Here is a 20,097-nt window from a genome sequence, read left to right on the forward strand (position 1 = left end):
CATCAGAACGCACGTTCTCTGAAGAGACAATTTCAAATAACACTCAATCAGGCTCGAGACATCATCATGTCATACCCAGACTGTCAGAAAATCACACCCGTGCCATCTCAGGAAGGCGTTAACCCCAGAGGGTTAATGGCAAATGAGATCTGGCAAACAGATATCACACACATCTCCAAATTTGGCACATTAAAATATGTGCATGTAAATAGATACACATTCCCAATACATAACTGCCACAGCACCTACTGGAGAAAAGGCCAAGAGTGTAAAATACACTGGCTTAGTTGCTTAGCAACCCTGAGTATCCCAAATCAAATAAAAACTGACAATAAACCATCTTTACTTCCTATCAAATAGGGAAATTTCACACATCACAGGTATTCCGCAGTCACCCACCAGACAGACAACTGTTGAAGGGGCACATCGCACACTGAAAGACATGTTAGCTAAACAAAAAAAGGGGGAATCTCTGTAGCCTGCAAGAGCATCTGTGGAAAGCCACGTATGTTATCAATTTTTTAAATTGTGACAGTGCTAAAAGAAGCAGGTATGAAAAGCAGCACAGGCCTCAGGCTTTCGCCTCTCCCAAACCACCGGTCATGGTAAGAGATTTGATTTCAGGGCAGTGGACAGGACCGTTAGATCTCGTGACTTGGGGAAGAGGCTACGCCTGTGTGGCTGCAGGAAAAGAGGTGAAATGGATTCCTTCCAGGTGTGTTAGACCCTACCTAGGTACACAACCACAGCAGCAAGAACCAGAGTAACGCAGAAGTTATAAAAAAGTTATGTTTATGTTTATGTTTCAGGTTTACATTTAAGGACGACCAGTGTGGCAAAAAGCAGTCTATAAAAAATCCATGAATGTGTGTATGATGAATGAATGACGACCGTCAATGAATGAGAGTGTGAATGAATAAGAGAGTTGTTTGACTGGACAAGTGTATTAAACACAAAGCACCTCACAAAATAACACTACCTCCGCCACATGGTCACTTTAAGAGAATTTAGTTTTGCTAAGCTTAGCCTGTTTCTTAAATAAAGTTGAACTCCCCGGTTATTTAAAACCCTCAGATTAATAAAGATTATAAGTCTATGCATGGTTGGGCTAAGGCCCCTAGGTTAATAAAGTTATTTCTCCAAGTTGCACTACCCTTTAGGAATATAAGAAAGTTTTAAAAGGTTTACAATAGATGTGTAAGAGGCCAAGGCAAGCGATGTGCTGGGTCATTGCAAGCTTTGGTAGTTTACAATGTACTGTTCTGATTGTTTGCACTGTTGTTGTTGCACTGTTTTCGTGACCTTCTTAAATAATTGAGAAGGGGGTGATGTAGGAGGCGTGTCCAAAGGTACAGGGGACGTACCGGGGCAGAGAAGCCCAAGGGAGCATGCGCCTAAATAGACAACCCCATTGGTTAGAAGGTCACATGGTTTTAGGGGATAAAAGGAGGCACCGAATTGGAAATAAACCTCTTTGATTTCCACCTTACGAAGAGCGTACAGCATTCTTTATCATATAAAGACCCCCACGTTATAGGCAAGGACACCTTCCACTAGACCAGCTTGCTCCAAACCCCATCCAAACTGACCTTGAACACTGACAGGGATGGGGCATCCACAGCTTTTCTGGGCAATCTGTGCCAGTGCCTCATCACCCTCATAATAAGGAATTTTTTCCTAATATCTAATCTAAACTTGCCCTCTGTCAGTTTGAAGCCATTGCCCCTTGTCCTATCCCTCCATGCCCTTGTGAAAAGTCCCTCTCCAGCTCTCTTGTAGCCCCTTTAGGTACTGGAAGGTGCTCTAAGGTCTCCCCGAAGCCTTCTCTTCTCCAGGCTGAACAATCCTAACTCTCTCAGCCTGTCTTCATAGGACATCTCTTTGAACCTCATTCACCCTTGCCTCCCATCCCTTTAACACATGTCCAGTAAGTAGTGTTTCTGAGCAGACCTAATTTTTTTGTGCTCTATGTTTCAGGGGAGCCTGACTATGCCACATTTGGTACATCACTAATAACCACAATAAGTACTCGCATTTAATGAAGAAAGGGGGCTTATAAGAAAGAGGGAGAGTGACTTTTTACACAGGCAGATAGTGATCGGACAAGGGGGAATTATTTTGAACTAAAAGAGGAGAGATTTAGATGTTAGGAATTCTTTACTGTGAGGGTGGTGAGGCACTGGCACAGGTTGCCCAGAGAAGCTGTGGATGCCCCATCCCTGGAAGTTGTCGTGGTTTAGGAATGGTGCTCCCCCAGTTTAGTTCTCGCACCAAGACTCCAAACCACGCTGCCACTCACTCACTCCCCCTTCCCCTCCCCCTTCCTGCTCTGGTGGGAATTGGAGGCACAAAAGGTCAAAATAACGGATTGAGATAAGAACAATTTACTGGAAACAGCAATGAGATAAGAAAACAGTAACAGCAACAATATTAATAACAAAAGTATACAAAGAGAGGGGAATTTACATGCAAAAATGCTCACTGCAAACCTCGGGTGACAATGAACAAATGGTGGATGGCTTCCCCTCTCCTGCCATGCTTTTCTCCTCCAAAGCGAGAGTCCCTTACTCCCACCCTTGCAATGCAGTGAGGTGGTATAGAATAACAACCTAGCCATGCCCACACGACTCCACCCACTCATGGCTACTGCAAAAAATTAACTCTGTCCCAGCCAAAACTAGGACAGGACTGTTCAAGGCTAGGTTGGAAGGGGCTTGGAGCAAGCTGGTCTAGTGGAAGGTGTCCCTGCCCATGGCAGAGAGTTTGGAACTAGATGGTCTTTGAGGTCCCTTCCAACTCAAACCATTATGGGAGTTTATGATTCTATAAGAAAGGATTTAATATGAGATTACATACACAGAGGATTGACAGTGGAAAAAGAAAGGCCACCGGTTAAGGGATGACATTTTGAGGTGACCAACTGCGGGCAATGATCATGTCAGCTCTCCTATCACTTGTCTGAGCTGGAGCTGTGGTTTAGACATTCTTGATCCCATTCTCTAGGTTCTCCAGGCAGAAGACGCTGTTGGTGCCAGCGTGGCAGAGGTGGTATTTCCAGTTGTTCTCAGTCACAGAGAGCTGAAGTGCTTTCTCCATTTTTAAGAAAGTATTTGAGGACTCTGATAATTACTTGTACATTCAGGAAGTGCCTACTAAAAATCTGTGCCTTTGATCAGCAAACTCCTTGGATGGATATCCCATCTTTACACTCAGGGGAAGAAATGGACCAGACACATGGGTGATCTGTGTTGGAAGAAGTTTTTGATTTGATGTTCTTCTAAAGTGCAACCATCTGGGAGAGGCTGGAGCCTCCCACTCTCCAAATAAATAAAAGTCATATGTGCTGAGGGGATCACTGCGTAATGCTTTGGACATGCTGACTTGTGTTCAGGTCGTGTATCCCCCTCAGATCTCAGGTTACACTTTTGCCTGTTTCTAGAGTCTTTCATTAATGGTGATTAAACTTGTCATTTAGGTTTAATTTTGGTCATGTCTCTTGGGGATCTTACTTAGAGGGGGGTCTTACTCAGAGGGGCACCAACAGTTACAACCGTGTGTCTGGCTTAGCTGTGGATGTGCTCCAGGCTTAAGGACCAATACTGGAAGCTGATTTACATCTTGCCTGGTGCAGCAGTCCACAGCACAGCTACCTAGTGAGAGACTGTGCTGCCACAAATGTGCTGGGAAGTTCTGCACCCTACAGCATTGTTGAGGATGTTAAGGAAGTCAACCATCTCTTCCAACTGGCTGATGGAGGGATTGCAGTATTTTACGTTCATGGTATAGCTTGTAGGATCTGAAGACTCCTATTTGATTAATTTCTGTGAATCTCTAAACTTTGGACTTGTTCTGTGCACCGCTGGAAACAAACTTAGCTACTGCTGGAGCCATGAAACTTGCTTTCTGATCAGGTCTCCTCAAAGTTCGTGCCCTTTTAGTTACCATATTGTGGGAGTAAATAACCCTTTTCTGGAAGATTTTGCTACCGAGGAGTCAGTTATTTTGCTTAGGAAAGGCTTCCCTTGCCACTTTCTCAAAACAGTGCTGTTCTCACCCCCCTGCTTTCCAGAAGCTCGCTCTCTGATGTACAAGGAGAGAGCAGATGCCATAGGCCCTTGCATTCCAGCTGGGAGAGAGGGGGGAGCAGAGATAATAAAAACTTGAAGGAGAAAGGAGGAGGTGCCTTTCTCAGGTCCGGTGGTGTTTGTAGCTGTAGTGGGTTGTTTTTTTGGAATTTTTAGGCCTTCCTTAGCAATGGGGTCAGAAATCTAAGGAAGTATTCCATATCATCCCTTTCTGTAACAAAACATATAAAAAGGCGCAGATAAGAGAGTTTGCTGCTCTTCTCTCTGCCAGTGGCTGAAGGCAACAGGTCTCTCTGTAGACGGTCTTTGCTTGTATAGGCCAGGGCCTGCTGCTCAGACCTGCCGTTATCTCCGGTCTCTCCAGGAGGCGTGGGGGAGTTGGTTGGTGCTTCGCACAGTTCTGCTGTCTCGTTCAGGGAAGTATTTAATCCGGGTTTTTTTGTACTTATCCGCTAGCTCTCTATTAACGGGTATATTTGGAGGATATTTGTTTTTAGTTTTTATCCCTGTTTCCCCCTCCCTTTTCCCTTTTCCCCCCTCGGGAGCTCCCTATTGTGTGTACAATATATATATTCAAATAATATATATAATTGTAAATATATGTAAATATATATTTCTGGTATAATTCAGTTGGTTTCAATTTCTCTCAGTTTCTATAGTTTTTTTACCTTTGCCTAAAGGGGGAAACAGGGGAAAGGCTTGCACTGAGCGTTGGAGATTTTGGCAGGAAGCCAGCTCAAACTTGCTCAGGTTGTTAGTAGCAGAGGATGGTTCTGATTGGTTAAACTTGGTTTTTTTTGATAAACATTGTCCGGGAAGACAGCCAAGCTCAGTCTTGTTTTAGAAACAAATCTATTGTTTTGACAACAGAGTCCAGGAATGCCACCAGAGTCCAGGAAGACTGCCAAGCGCAGTCTTTGTTTACAAAACAACTACTGGGAAAGCAACCAAGAAAGCTTTGTTTAGATAAACAAGGGTTTGTTTAGGAACAAAGAAAGGATAATATAAACAATGGCCTTTTTACTAATTTTTTTCATGATTCTAGCTGTTTTTGTGCCTCTCCTAGGATATCCTATAGGGGACCATTCAGATGGATGAAACGAATTGCTTCCATTCCTTAATTTCAACATTTACGGCCTAGTAACCAGTCTCCTTAATGGTGACATTCAAGGTTTGGTAGCAAAGACTCCTAAGATCAACTCTAACCCATACCTAAATTGTTTAGCTACAATGATACTAGTGGTGAAGGCAGTGAAAATATTACTTAAAATTGGAAAGGTGGTGCTGCATTGGTACCCTTGTTGTAAGAAAGGCCAAACCTCAAAAGGAATAGCTGGAGCTTTGGGAAGGGGCTTGGAAAGGCCAGTCTTTGGATGGCAAGAAGCATGGGTGGATTTTGGTAAACTGGTAGGATGTGTGACACCTCCCATTACTTGGGACTTTACGCCAGAACAAGTGTTCTACCCTGATGAGATGACACATTGTTTAAGGGAAGGATGTCTTTCATATGACGACCCAAACATGCAATTCTTTGCTTTGTACTGAGGCTTGGCTTCTGCTTATCGAGCTGCCGTAGATCACTCTCAGAAGGTTAAGGGCGAGATAGAAACCCAAACCATGCCACCTGAAACCAGTGATGTCCCTATTAGGTCCACAGAAATTGGGGTCCAAACACAACTTGAGGTCAGGGCCGTTTCTACTAAGTCCACTAGAACTGGAACTCAAGTTAAAAACCGGAAAGTCATTGTTGCCCCTATAAAGAAAAAGAAGACGTAGGTAAAGGAGACCGTAGAACTTACAGACCCATCTCCATGACTGGAACGCATGGAAGAAGAAGAAAGAGAAGAAGAAGAAGGAGGAGCAGAAGAACCTATCCCATCCATGCAGGAAGTAGCAGACGAAGGAGCAGCAGCAACGGACGAAGGAGCGACTGTGAGAGAGGAAGAAGTGGCTGTGACAGAGGAAGGAGTGACTGCAAGAGAAGAAGGCATGACCGCAATAGAGGAAGAAGCAGCTGCCAGAGAGGAAGAAACGGTTGCAAGAGAAGGGGCGTGCCCAAAAGAACTAGGGACGCGTCCAAAGGAAAGTAGAGCAGTATCAAGAGAAAAAAAGGAAACAGTACAAACGACCCGTGGTATATTGTCACTTGATGATTTATATCCTGACTACACATTCAGTGTTTCGGAAGACACAAAGAAGGGACCAAGTGTTCCCCTCAACCTGAGGGAGAATTATCCCTACCCCTCCAGACCCAACCTTCTCCTGGAGGCGTGGATGATTGGATGAGGCCCTTATCTCATCACCCGAAAGACTACTCGCTACCTCCACCCGCTGGGTATGGCGAACGACGTAGAAGTCCATCTCCATGGTGCGAATGACATAGAAGTCCATCTCCACAGCATGAACGACATAGAAGCTCATCCCTACGACATGCCCAGTCCCCACCTCCATGTAAGAGATACAGAGAGGAGGCGGGAGCAGTTCCACATAAGAGCGGAAGAGTAAAAAGGGAAGTGGAAAAGATTCTATGCGGGAGAGATGGACAGGAAATAATGCAAGAAAGCGAAATTTACATAATCACTGACCACAAGAGAGCTTCGAGATTACATTCGCTTGCCTGGTGAATGAATCCTCACCTGGCTGGTGCGATGCTGGGACAATGGGGCTAATAGTCACGTAATTGAAGGTCATGAAGCACAACAATTGAGATCCATTGCCCGAGACCGTGTGATAGAACAAGAAATGGGAAGGGAGACAATGGTGTCCAGTCTTTGGATCCGAATCCTCCATGCTGTGAGGGCGAGATACCCATTTAAGGAGTATCTGACGAGCTCTCCAAGAAGGTGGAATACTGCGGAAGAAGGCATCCAATACCTACGGGAAGTGGCCATGCTGGAGATCATCTATTCTGATCCAGACTATTATGACATCCAAGTTCCAGAGAGTGTCCTCTGCACGCAACCAATGTGGAAAAAGTTAATTAAAGGTGCCCCTAAGCCATATACCTACTGCTTGATAACCACATATCATCCAAAGATGGATGAACCAAGTGTGGACACTATGTGTTATTGGATAAGGAGCATAGTGGAAAATCTGGAAGACTCGTCTGATCCCCTATACCGACCCACCTACGATAGGGAAAGAATGGAGAGAGATTATGAATACACCAGATATGAGGACGACCCTAGAGACAGAGATGGCAGATGTTATAGAGATTACAGAGAAAGGCCGATGGAACGATCACGGCAGGATCGACAAAGACGACCTCGACCTAGACCTTGATCCTGGTCTCGGTCTCGCTCACAATCTCCGTCATTTACACGTCGAAGGAAAGAAAACCCTAAGCGTCGGTCACGTAACCAACTCTGGGCATATCTACTTAGCAAGGGAGAAAACATGAAGAAGTGGGATGGTGAACCCACTTCCAAGCTCGAAGCTAGAGTGAGGGAGCTGAAACAAAAGGACACTGACAAGAAAGTTGTCTACGTAGTAGATACAGACTTTTTAGAAAAGAAATTGCAATCGCCGAAACACAAGAAGATGGAGGTCCTCTTCGACGATGACATAAAGACCTCCAAGAAACCAAAGTCAAAGTCCGACGATGAATCCTCTGATCAAGACCAGTAGAGGGGCCCTGCCTTCTGCCAGGAGAAGGAAAGGGACCAAGAAGATAACCGGGTTTACTGGGCTGTGAGGGTTTGATGGCCTGGCACATCGGATCCTCAGAGATACTGGGCCTTGATAGATACTGGAGCCCAGTGTACTTTAATGCCTTTGGAGAATAAGAGTATCGAGACTGTTTCTATTTCTGGAGTGACAGGAGGGTCTCAAGAGTTGTCAGTGGTAGAGGCCGACATGAGCTGGACAGGAGACCAATGGGAAAAGCATTCCATTGTGATGGGGCCAGAAGCCCCTTGCATTCTTGGTATGGACTACCTAAGAAGAGGATACTTCAAGGACCCGAAGGGGTACCAGTGGGCTTTTGCTGTAGCCACAGTGATTGGAGTCCAAGCAATTGTCTGCCCTTCCTGGCCTCTCAGAAGACCCTTCCGTAGTGGGACTACTGTGAGTTAAAGATCAAGAAGTGCCAATAGCCACGACAACCGTACATGGGTGACAGTATCGGATGAACCGAGATGCTGTGTTCCCCATCCATAAAATGATTCGGAAGTTGGAGAGCCAAGGGGTGGTCAGCAGAACCCATTCACCCTTAAACAGCCCCATCTGGCCTGTATGTAAGTCCGACAGAGAATGGAGACTGACTGTGGACTATCGTGGCTTAAATGAAGTCACACCACTGTTGAGTGCTGCCGTGCCAGATATGTTGGAGCTCCAGTACGAGCTGGAGTCCAAGACAGCAAAGTGGTAAGCCACCATTGACATTGCCAACGCGTTTTTCTCCATTCCCTTAGCGGCAGAGTGCAGACCACAGTTTGCTTTCACCTGGAGGGGCGTTCAGTACACCTGGAATCGACTGCCCCAGGGGTGGAAACACAGTCCAACCATTTGCCATGGACTGATTCAGGCCACACTAGAGAAGGGTAAGGCTCCAGAACATATCCAGTACATTGATGATATCATTGTATGGGGGGACACAGCAGAAGAAGTTTTCAAGAAAGGACAGAAGATCATCCAGATTCTCCTCGAGGCTGGTTTTGCCATCAAGAAGAGTAAGGTCAAGGGACCTGCCCGAGAGATGCAGTTCCTAGGGGTGAAATGGCAAGATGGATGGCACCAGATACCAACAGATGTAATCAACAAGATTGTAGCAATGGCTCCACCGACAAACAAGAAAGAAACCCAAGCTTTTCTGGGAACCATAGGCATCTGGAGGATGCACATCCCAGAGTACAGCCAGATTGTGAGTCCTCTTTACTTTGTGACCCATAAAAAGAACAACTTCCAATGGGGTCCTGAACAACAGCAAGCTTTCAGGCAGATCAAGCAAGAGATTGCACATGCTGTGGCTCTTGGACCAATTAGGACGGGACCAGATGTAAAGAATGTACTCTACACTGCAGCTGGAGATAAAGGTCCCTCCTGGAGCCTCTGACAAAAGGTGCCTGGCGAGACGCGAGGGCAACCACTGAGTTTCTGGAACCGAAGCTACAGAGGATCTGTGGCCAATTATACCCCTGTGGAGAAGGAAATCTTAGTGGCGTACGAAGGCATACGAGCAGCTTCAGAGGTAATTGGTACCGAAGCACAGCTCTTCCTAGCACCCTGATTACCAGTGCTGAACTGAATGTTCAAAGGGAAGGTGCCCTCTACACATCACGCCACCGATGCTATGTGGAGCAAGTGGATTGCTTTGATTACACAGCATGTCCGAATCAGGAACTCGAATCACCCTGGCATTTTGGAGATTATAACTAATTGGCCTGGAGGTGGGAACTTCAGTCTGGCAGATGAAGAAGAAAAAGAGCCAGTGATTTGAGCTGAAGAAGCTCCGCCATATAATCAGCTGCCAGATGAAGAGACATGCTATGCCCTTTTCACCGATGGTTCCTGCCGTATTGTAGGGAGGAGCCAGAAGTGGAAAGCAGCAGTTTGGAGTCCCACCCGACAAGTGGCGGAAGACACTGAAGGTAAAGGCGAATAGAGTCAGTTTGCGGAACTCAAAGCTGTCCAATTGGCCCTAGATATTGCAGAAAGAGAAGGATGGCCAAGGCTCTACCTCTACATTGATTCATGGATGATAGCCAATGCCCTATGGGGATGGCTAGACCGGTGGAATAAGATGAATTGGAGGCATAGATGAAAACCCATCTGGGCTGCCGACTTGTGGCAAGACATCACTGCTAGAGTGAAGAAACTGAATGTGAGAGTCCGCCGTGTAGATGCCCATGTGCCCAAGAGTCGAGCTAGTAAAGAACATGCTAATAACGGACAGGCAGACTGAGCTGCACAGGTCGAGGTGGGTTGGTTTTTTGGAATTTTTAGGCCTTCCTTAGCAATGGGGTCAGAAATCTAAGGAAGTATTCCATATCATCCCTTTCTGTAACAAAACATATAAAAAGGCGCAGATAAGAGAGTTCGCTGCTCTTCTCTCTGCCAGTGGCTGAAGGCAACAGGTCTCTCTGTAGACGGTCTTTGCTTGTATAGGCCAGGGCCTGCTGCTCAGACCTGCCGTTATCTCCGGTCTCTCCAGGAGGCGTGGGGGAGTTGGTTGGTGCTTCGCACAGTTCTGCTGTCTCGTTCAGGGAAGTATTTAATCTGGGGTTTCTTGTACTTATCCGCTAGCTCTCTATTAACGGGTATATTTGGAGGATATTTGTTTTTAGTTTTTATCCCTGTTTCCCCCTCCCTTTTCCCTTTTCCCCCCTCGGGAGCTCCCTATTGTGTGTACAATATATATATTCAAATAATATATATAATTGTAAATATATATTTCTGATATAATTTGGTTGGTTTCAATTTCTCTCAGTTTCTATAGTTTTTTTTCCTTTGCCTAAAGGGGGAAGCAGGGGAAAGGCTTGCACTGAGCGTTGGAGATTTTGGCGGGAAGTCAGCTCAAACTTGCTCAGTAGCACAGCTAGTTTTGCTTTGTAAGTTTTTTAGTGTTCTTGCCTTCGCAATAAACCTTTTTGAATTCTTTCACTGCCTTGCCATTTTTGGGGGATACCTGCATATGTCTTACTTTACACATATATATGATTATGGCTTTGATTCAGAAGCTCACTTGCCTCAGAGCTGATGGTCTTTCTGATGTCCCTGTGTGCAGTGTTGCTTAACCACTCCTCAGTGCCTTACAACACCGAACACAAGGACACAGGACGTGGGGACCAGCCTACAATTTAGCTGTCTAAACCTGGTGCCAAGGTGACTAACTGGAGCAACAGGAGTTGCTAGTTGCATGATGTTTTTCAAGTTAAATCTGCATTACTTCAGTATGTGCCTAAGCCTACTAGTCCCTGGGGCTTTTATTGTATTTCCTTGTGTGGAGAAGATGACGGTGAACTTTAACATCTGTCCTGCTGCGTTACAATTGACTGTGCAAAGTGTACATCAAGGAATCAGTTGTCCTATTTTATTTCTGAAAGACCAAGTGTACAAATATTCTTCTGAAGAAGTTTGCTGTAGTCTTAATTCTTTAAATGCATATTTTAAAAATAAGTTTTGAGTTTCATGTGCTGGATATGTTTGGGGTTTTTTTAAAGGTTGTCACATTCACTTTCTGATGGGGCAGGGGTTGGGAGACCTTCAAAGCACCCTAGGATGTTCAGGTGGTGTGAGTTGTCTCTTGTGGAAGAGTACAAGAGTATATCCTTGCTCAACCTTTATTTCAGTACTTGCTTAGTACCAAGACAGCTGTGGGAGAAAATACCCCAAGGGAGACTGGCATGGGAACAAGTCCTTGTGATTAACCATGAACTACAGACCATGTAGGAATGTTTGCGCTGGAAGAGTATCTACTCTACAATACATTTCACAGTTTCTTTATTGGGATTTTTATGCTAATTGACCACAATAATAGATGGTGTTAGGCTTTTCTGGATGCGGAGGTTCCCCAGTGAGGCTGAAACTTGGCTTGCACATTCACTAAATGCACAGAAGAAATCCCAAAATAAGGGTGCTGGTTCTGAATACACCAACTGTTTGAATAGATCTAAAGCCAAGCAAATCCCAGCTTGGAAGAGGAGTGTCCAGACATGGAGCTACTGGGAGGTGAGTCTGTGTGCCCACGAGCGCTGAAATGGCTTTTTATCTTCAGCATCTTCCCTTGCCTCATTGCCTTCCAAGTGGTACAGAAGACTTTGACCTCCTCCCAGACTCCTATGGAGGAGCCTAGCCTCCTCCTGGGCCACTATAGTGAGGCTGGGCTTCCTCACAGACATCTATAGAGGGGTCTTGCCTCCTCACAGACCCTTCCAGAAGGGCCTGGCCTCCCTACAGACTCCAATAACCAGCTGCGCAGCTCCTGCCTTCCCTCCCCAGGGAAAGAGAGGTAAATGCCTTAAGAAAACAACTGTTTTAATAAGACAGAATAACAGGAGGAATGCAGATGAGTAAATCTTACACCCCTTCAGGTGCTAGGCACCCTGCCTTTGGGCAGAATCAACAGAGCTCTCCCTTTTTGGTCTGTCTCAGTTTAATGAGACTGAAGTGTTTGCTAAGGAGGATGAGTTATGAGGAAGACCAAGCTCCTCCCTCTAAGCAATTGTAAATACAAAATTAAGAGGCTCCAGTTGAGGAAATATGGAGAAAGAAAAGATAACAGCCCTTTATTAAAGGATATATGTGTATGGGCAGCACAACAAAAGAACAAAAAAAAACCCAAACAACAATTCTGCACCCAAGATTCCCACCAAAAACAGTTCAGTACTTTTTGCCTTTTGGCACAATTCTAACCACAATCAGGAGGGGGCCCTGTTGGATCACTGGAGGAGCAGAGCCTGCAGTTGCTCTGTGGTGGTTGGCAGGGAGCACTGTTGGTCTCTGGCGGTCTCCACGTGGGGGCCCTGGTGCGTGGGAAAAGCCGAGATTGAGATCTCCCCCCCACCAGGAAGGGGAAAAGGGGAAAAAAGGGATTCCCCCAAAGGTTCCTTCGCAGAAGGGTCAAGCCTCTCTGATGAAATCTGAACAAGTCCGAGCTGGGGACAGAACAGGGCGCAGGAGAACTGTTGGGCTCTGGTGGTCTCTGCGTGGGGGCCGCAGTGTGTGGGAGAAGCCGAACGGAGATTCCCTGCCCCCCCCCGAAAGCGGAAGGAGAAAGGGGAAAGGGAGTTCTTCCTATGAACTCACGCTGTAGACGGCTGGCTCTGGCTGGGATTCCCCCCCGCCTTCATCGATGGGTACAAGTTGCTGTCAACACGGGAACGGAGAAGGGGAGGGGCGGCCTCTTCCCTCAAAAGTTCCTCTGCAGATGGCCCTAGCTTCTCTGATGAAATCTGAGGCAGGTCCAGGCTGTGGGCAGAACAGGGCACAAGAGAACCGAGGCAGACCAGGGCCAAAGGCAGCCAGATGACCTGGCCAAAACCAAAATGAATTCCGGAGCTCCCCCTCCACACACACCCCTTCCCTGAGTCAGGGCAAAAGTAAAGTGTGTATGCTGTTTCTGGAGGAGAAAAAAAACTCACCTTCCCCCCCAGTCTTCTGAGGCCCATTAGCTTGGAATGTGGGGCTGTTGGCTAGTTCTTTTGTGTGTGTGAATCACTCTAGCCACCCGTTCAACACCTTTCTTTCACAGTGGTGTAGGGGAAAAAATTCCAAGTTGGGTTTGGTTTTTTTTTTAGAGCAAGTAAACCTATGACATGGTCTTATGAGCTAATACATAATTTATCACAAGAAAACAGCTCTATTCATAAAGGAAGTTCATATGAGAACTTTTTTCTGCACTTCCAGATACAGTCAGGACCAGGCAGATGGCGTAAGGGCCAGTAAGAGGCGGGAGCTGCCCACAGGCCCCCGGTTACCATTGAGCTGTCTGACCTCATCTTGTGGCCAAGGGACTTGCGCAGCATAGCACAGCCCTGTGCCTGCTGAGGGGATCACTGGCTCCTGAATGTGCAGTGGGCTCCTGGTCAGGGTCAATGCATCCCATTGACCTACATACAGTTTACCTTTCCCACAGATGTTATAAATTACAGATTACGTTAATAACATATGGGCTTCTCATGCCCTAAGTACAAGGTCCAATAGAGTGAACATTGCCTGTTCAAGATCATTAACTGCTCGACTATGGTGTCTTCTGCAAGGACCCTCCACCTTACAACTTTCACGATACGCCTAAAAAAACCTTTGGAACTAAATGAAAAAAGAAAACCCCGCCCCCTTCTGTTTTTCCACTAAATTCATTTGCTTATAATAAAACCAGGTTATTTATTTCTCATAGCTGGGCACTAGGACAGGGATCAGAAGGGTAGTAGTGAGAGAAAAAAATCTCATTTATTGAATTTAGAAAGATGGTAAAAGTTGCAAAACAAAAGGAACAAAACGAAAAGGAAAAATTACAACACGTGTTGGGTGTCCTAGGCACGCAGGGTTCCCAGGAACACACCCTTCAATTCAAAAGTCCCGCTTTTTAAACATTCTTAAGGTTCAACCCCGTTTACGTCATAGAAGAGGCATTCCCCTCTTTCTGGTTGGCTGTGTCGTACTGGGAGGTGGAGTGTCCAGCAGCATGGCAGCTTCCAGTACCAGCCATGTGGTATAAGGGGTTTCCTTACCAATATTCATTTACAGTTCCCCTATTCCCATTCGCATGTTTCCCTGACACCGGTTCCAGGCTGAATCCGGCGTCTTACAACTCCGCGATACGCCCTATAGGTTAGTAAAGCAGAACTCCTACGTTAGTGATTTGTTTAATTCATTTACTTGTAATAAAACTGATTCTTTATTTCTCACAAGCCCTCCTTTTTCTTTTTATTCATGGTTTTATTATAAGCTTTTTTATTGATTGTCCTTAGGCTTTTTGGGTTTGTTCTTATTCGGTTATTAGATCTTGTGTTTTGTCCATTGCTTTCGTTTGTTTGAGGGCTGGCCGCAAGATCATGATGTTCTGGATTCTCAGGCTTCTGGTTGTAGTGGTCTTTGGATCCATTGGCATAGTAGTACATTGTATTCTTTGGACAACACTAGAAATTAATCTCATAAAACATGGGATTAAGCAGGGTGGAAACAATAATTCAGAGGTAGCTCCTAATAAGAAGAACTTCACTTGACTTTTTCTGCTTTGCTTTGGGTTTGTTGGTGAGACAGTAACTCTGAATTTTTTGTATTCGGTTAAGTATAGGAGGTATTTTTGACTGCTTGTGAAAAAGGGGTTCCCATTTTTCCAAACACTTCATTCTAATTGATGTAAAGTTTCTTTATAATAAGCATTGTGGTAACATTTTGGATAGTCGCTCTCAACTGTAATAATTATCAGTTGTAATACTATTATAGTAAGCAGAGGTCCAGTATGACATGTGCCTCCACTCCCCATTGCCTATTGGTTTGCAGCCAACAGCAGGGTAAAAGATCTTCTTTGTGGCAGGTACAGAGGCCAATCTGGTCTTGCCCTCTACTATATTCTTTTTAATGGTTGGTGAGAGCTATTATATTCCTTGCCCGCATAAGTTTTCTCTTGTGATAACTGTATTATTTAGTTCGCAATGCTTCATATAAAGAGGTAATGTATTTGCAATTATTACGTTTTAATTCCACTGTGAAATGTAAATCTATCTTTTGTGTTTATATCTTGTTCTCCAAGCTCAGCTTGTATTTATTTTACTAATTTCTTTATTGGTGACTTTTTTCTATGAACTAGAGATCTCACTTTGTTCTACAGTAAGATGATGTCTTTTTGTAATGTTATTTCCTAGACACTAACGTCTTTATAAGTGCTAATTACAGTTAGTATCAAAACAAGAAAACTCTCTCCGCAGCACTCAAGACAGTGAGAAAACTTCTCTCACAGCAATTACACCAAACATCTAAAGGTATATTTCACACACTCTGCACTCACCAAACTCTTGGAATCAAAAGACCATTCACACAGTTCATATCCCTCTGTGTCTCCCGCATCGGGAGTAGTAATTGAATTACGGGAAAAATCTCGCCCCCTCTAGGAGCTACGCCACGGGACCACCCTACCCTAGGGCTGTACTGCTGCTCCAGCCCGTGCCTTGTTGCGTTGTGGGGGACCTCTGCGGGACCACCCCGCCGAGAGGTTACTTGTGGGACCTCTGCGGGACCACCCCGCCGAGAGGTTACTTGTGGGACCTCTGCGGGGCCACCCCGCCGAGAGGCTACTTGTGGGACCTCTGCGGGACCACCCTGCCGAGAGGTTCGTTGTGGGACCTCTGCGGGACCACCCCGCCGAGAGGTTCGTTGTGAGACCTCTGCGGGACCACCCCGCCGAGAGGTTCGTTGTATCTCTCATACAGCACTAGAACTTAATCTTATAAAACATTGGATTAAACACAGTAAACAACAGTCTTCCCTCAGGCACTATGAAATTCAATGTTTACTTTTTCAGTTGGCTCAATTTACTGCTAGTGAGTTACTTTTAAGTATTTCTTGAGTGTTTGGGCTCTTTTCTAGGGTCACTTTTCTGCTACCTTTTTATCAGATTGAAAAACAAAATTTTTGTTGAAGTACTTTGACAGGTGGTTGTAAGATTATTTATATGATTATTCTCAGCATCTATCAACAGTAATGACTCCAACCTAGAACTTGATTAAGGCGAACAGAGGTCCAGTATAGCTTATACTTCCACTCTCCATGCCTATTGGGGTGCAACCAATAGCAGGGGAAAAAGGATCTTCTTCGTGGCAAGTACAGGGGCTAATCTGGTCTTGCCCTCTATCGCTCTAGCGGGTGGTTTTGTAGGTTGGCTGATCAGGCTCTAAGGCTTTGCTGCTGTTTGACTGACTGCTGAGAAATTATTTTTATACTATGCATTTTAGTATAGAATGCAAGTCTATTTTAACAGACAAACAACAACACGATTTTTATTTCACTCTTACGGTTTGGTTTGCGTTTACACTATTGACCTTTGTATCGATGGCTCGTTTCTTGAGCTGGGAGCTCCGCTTCTTTTGCTGAAGGTCATTTTTCAGGGTTGATTGCTTCTTAGTTACTGTAAAAGAACTTGCTTTCAAGTTACTTTAAGTTTTAGATATTTCTTTAGGCGTTTCTTTAACACTTTTCAACAAGGTATTAATTGTTATTTTTGTTCTAAACATTAATTTCAGTCACTTTTACTGGAACAGGTTTGCCCCAGCTACTTCTCTCGTCTTGCATTGGGCTTCTCACTCAGATGAGAGTTAGTGGGTACGCTCACAATACTTCTTTCAAATTTGCTGTTAAAACCATTTGCCCCCAAGCATTCAGGTGATACTTTGCTCATCATATTATCTCTTTCACTTTTGCAGACTTCACTCTAGCCAACATGCTTATACACACTTTGGGATTTACACTCAATTTTCCTTTTTTTAAAAAAAAACAAAACAAAACAAAAAAGTTCGACCCCCAGTTCATCTTTTGAGGCACTATTGCCACCAGATCTCCACTTGCTAAGTCCATCTCTGCTATCAACAGGTCCCCCAACAGCTCCCACACCAAAATTCATTGTCTTTTTGGCAGGATGTTCCTGCCGCATTTCTGAACTTACCCACTTCACATGCTTCCCATGGACTCTTTCTCAAAGCATTCTAGTAAATTCTCTGCTATTACTATCAATAAATTATTCACCAACTATACAACACCACATGCTAAACACACGTCAAGTACGTTCACCCCACCCCCAGGGCCTGAGACACGGCTCAGGTCTGGTTAACTCAATCACAGGACACTGATGTCTCTCTTGGTTGCTAAGGCACTGTGGACTCTACTTGTCGTAGACCAGGACCTCCAGGGCTCCCCCTGCAAACGCTCTCTAGTTTCTCGCTGCTTAGTCTATACACACAGACAGGGCTGTTCTTGTCAAACTTCTTACGCTTGTTGATTGCTTAGCTTTTACATTTGTCAAAGTTTTTTCTGCGGGGTTTTCTGCCCCCAGAGCCAAACTAGAATTCCGGCACCGCCTCCAGGCACCACCCCTTGGCACCGCCCCCGCGGCGCCCACCTGCACTGCAGCCAGCAGGGTCAGCTCCCCACCGGGGCATGCCACCGGCCCCTTGCCTTGGGAACAGCTCGTTCCGGCTTTTTTTCTTTTTATCTCAGCCGCTTGTGGTACCGCCCCTCTGCGCTGCCTCCCCGCCCTGCGGCGCCTGTCTGCGCCGCGGCCAGCGGGGCCGGCTCCCCGCGCGCTGCGGTCAGCGGAGCCGCTGTGGTCTGCCAGAGCTGCCCCGCTCGCAGCCCGTGCCGCTTGCAGTTCGTGCCAGCCAGCGCCGCAGGCATTCCGGGCCGCCCGCAGCTCACGCTGCATCGGCGGAAGCTGCCGCTACCCCCACCGCTACCCCTAGCACCAGCGGGGCCAGTTTGGCGGCGGCTCTGCCTCCTCTCCGGTCAGGAACTCCCCACGCCGCTTCGGCAGGGCTATGTCCCCCCGCCTCTCCCGCTATGGGGCAAACCTGCCCCCGCCCGTGCTCCCAGACCGAGACTCTTTCTGTTCCGCGCGGCATCGCGCCACGTGACCACCGCCATTTTTGGTGACCACTCCGCTCCCGGTACTATGCAGTCTCGGCACTGCTTCGCGGCTCCTACGGCCGCCGCTTCGCCCTGCTCCGCCGCTGCCCGGGGCACTTCGCCGCCCGGCGCCGCTCGCTCCCTCGGCACCGGCCCCTGATCAGTTAAGCTGCGGGAACCCCCGCCCCACAGGAGCCGTGTATTTCCGTCTGGCGCCGCCGGCCCCCCGGCTGGTGGTGCTGCCGGATCCCCGTCCAGCGCCACCTTTCGCTTTAGTGTACCGGCGGGCCCTTGGCCGGCACTTTACGCGTTCGCACACACCGCCAGACTCCCGGCTGGCGTTGCCTCCCCTACACACACGCTACCGGACTCTAAAGCTCCCGCGAGCGCCGTGCCAACTGCTGCCGCTGCGCCGCCCAGCTCCCGGCCTGCCCGCCTGAGATTAGCCCGTCTCCAGCCACGGGGCCGACTGGGTTCCGCCTTCGCCCCTGCGCGGCTCCTGGCCCCGGGCCGGCCCCGTGCCGCTTGGCTCCGGCCCCGGGCCGACCCCGGGCTGCTGCTCAGGGCCTCTCACTCCTGGCCCCTGGGCCAACCCCGCCGCGCCGCTCCGGGACACCCACGGCGCGCTGCCGCCGCTCACCGCTCGAGCGTGCCGCCACTCCGCTCTGCTCCGCCTCTGCCCAGAGCACTTCGCCGCCCGGCGCCGCTCGCTCATGGACCCCAGCCGCTCTGCCTGTTCCTGCCCCGCTGCGCTCGCAGCAGCCGCCTGGCTCTACTGCAAGCCGCTTGGCTCCGGCCCCGGGCCGACCCCGCCGTGCCGCTCCGGGGGTCCGAGTATTCCCTGGTTCTCCGCTCTCCCGCGCTCGCCGACGCTTTCATTTACATTCATACACATATACACACACACACATTTCACCCAGCCCGCCCGGTAGAATTTAAAGATTGTTAGTTCCTTACCGGGTTCTGTGCACAGAGTTTTAAGGGCTCCAGAGTTTTAATTTGTATACCGGCCGGGATTCCTTTAGCTTCCTTTTGTTCTACAGCCGTTCATCCTGGGTCTTTGCCGCAACCGACTCTGGCGAGGGTACAAAGCCTCCTGGGCCGCCAAAATCAGGGCGGAGCGCGCTTTCCAGGGGGTCTTGGCACCCCCAGCTGTGGTCGGCGGGCAGTTATCCCGGACGAGCCCCCAAATTATGAGAAAAATCTCATTTATTGAATTTAGAAAGACGGCAAAAGTTGCAAAACAAAAGGAACAAAACGAAAAGGAAAAATTACAACACGTGTTGGGTGTCCTAGGCACGCAGGGTTCCCAGGAACACGCCCTTCAATTCAAAAGTCCCGCTTTTTAAACATTCTTAAGGTTCAACCCCGTTTACGTCATAGAAGAGGCGTTCCCCTCTTTCTGGTTGACTGTGTCGTACTGGGAGGTGGAGTGTCCAGCAGCATGGCAGCTTCCAGTACCAGCCATGTGGTATAAGGGGTTTCCTTACCAATATTCATTTACAGTTCCCTATTCCCGTTCGCATGTTTCCCTGACACCGGTTCCAGGCTGAATCTGGCGTCTTACAACTCTGCGATACGCCCTATAGGTTAGTAAAGCAGAACTCCTACGTTAGTGATTTGTTTAATTCATTTACTTGTAATAAAACCGATTCTTTATTTCTCACAGTAGTGTCTAGCCCTCCGGGCTGAGCCAGCAGTCCCACTGTGGCTGGAGGTGCCCCAGGTGCTGCAGGACAGGCTGCCCCGCTCCAATGGCACTTCCAGGTCCTGCCATGGCATGGGTAGAAGAGACCTCATACTCCCGATCCTCAGTAGTAGGGGCTTGGCTTCTCACTCCACATTCCCTCCAGTGATATAAAGGAACTTTCTAACACTCTTTGTGAGTATTAGGAAGCAACATTCTTTATTTACATGAATGCATGAGGAGATTAGATCCTCCAAAAGCATGCATACC

General features: G+C 47.2%; 1 pseudogene; it reads left to right on the top strand.

Moving 5' to 3' along the window:
• LOC113981010 overlaps positions 1-2,039 on the top strand; it is a 55,148-nt pseudogene extending 53,109 nt beyond the window's left edge.
• The last annotated feature ends 18,058 nt before the right edge of the window (positions 2,040-20,097 follow it).

Source organism: Neopelma chrysocephalum, unplaced genomic scaffold, assembly GCF_003984885.1.
Source record: "Neopelma chrysocephalum unplaced genomic scaffold, ASM398488v2 Primary Assembly neopelma1_95826, whole genome shotgun sequence".
In the NCBI taxonomy this organism is placed as follows: domain Eukaryota; kingdom Metazoa; phylum Chordata; class Aves; order Passeriformes; family Pipridae; genus Neopelma; species Neopelma chrysocephalum.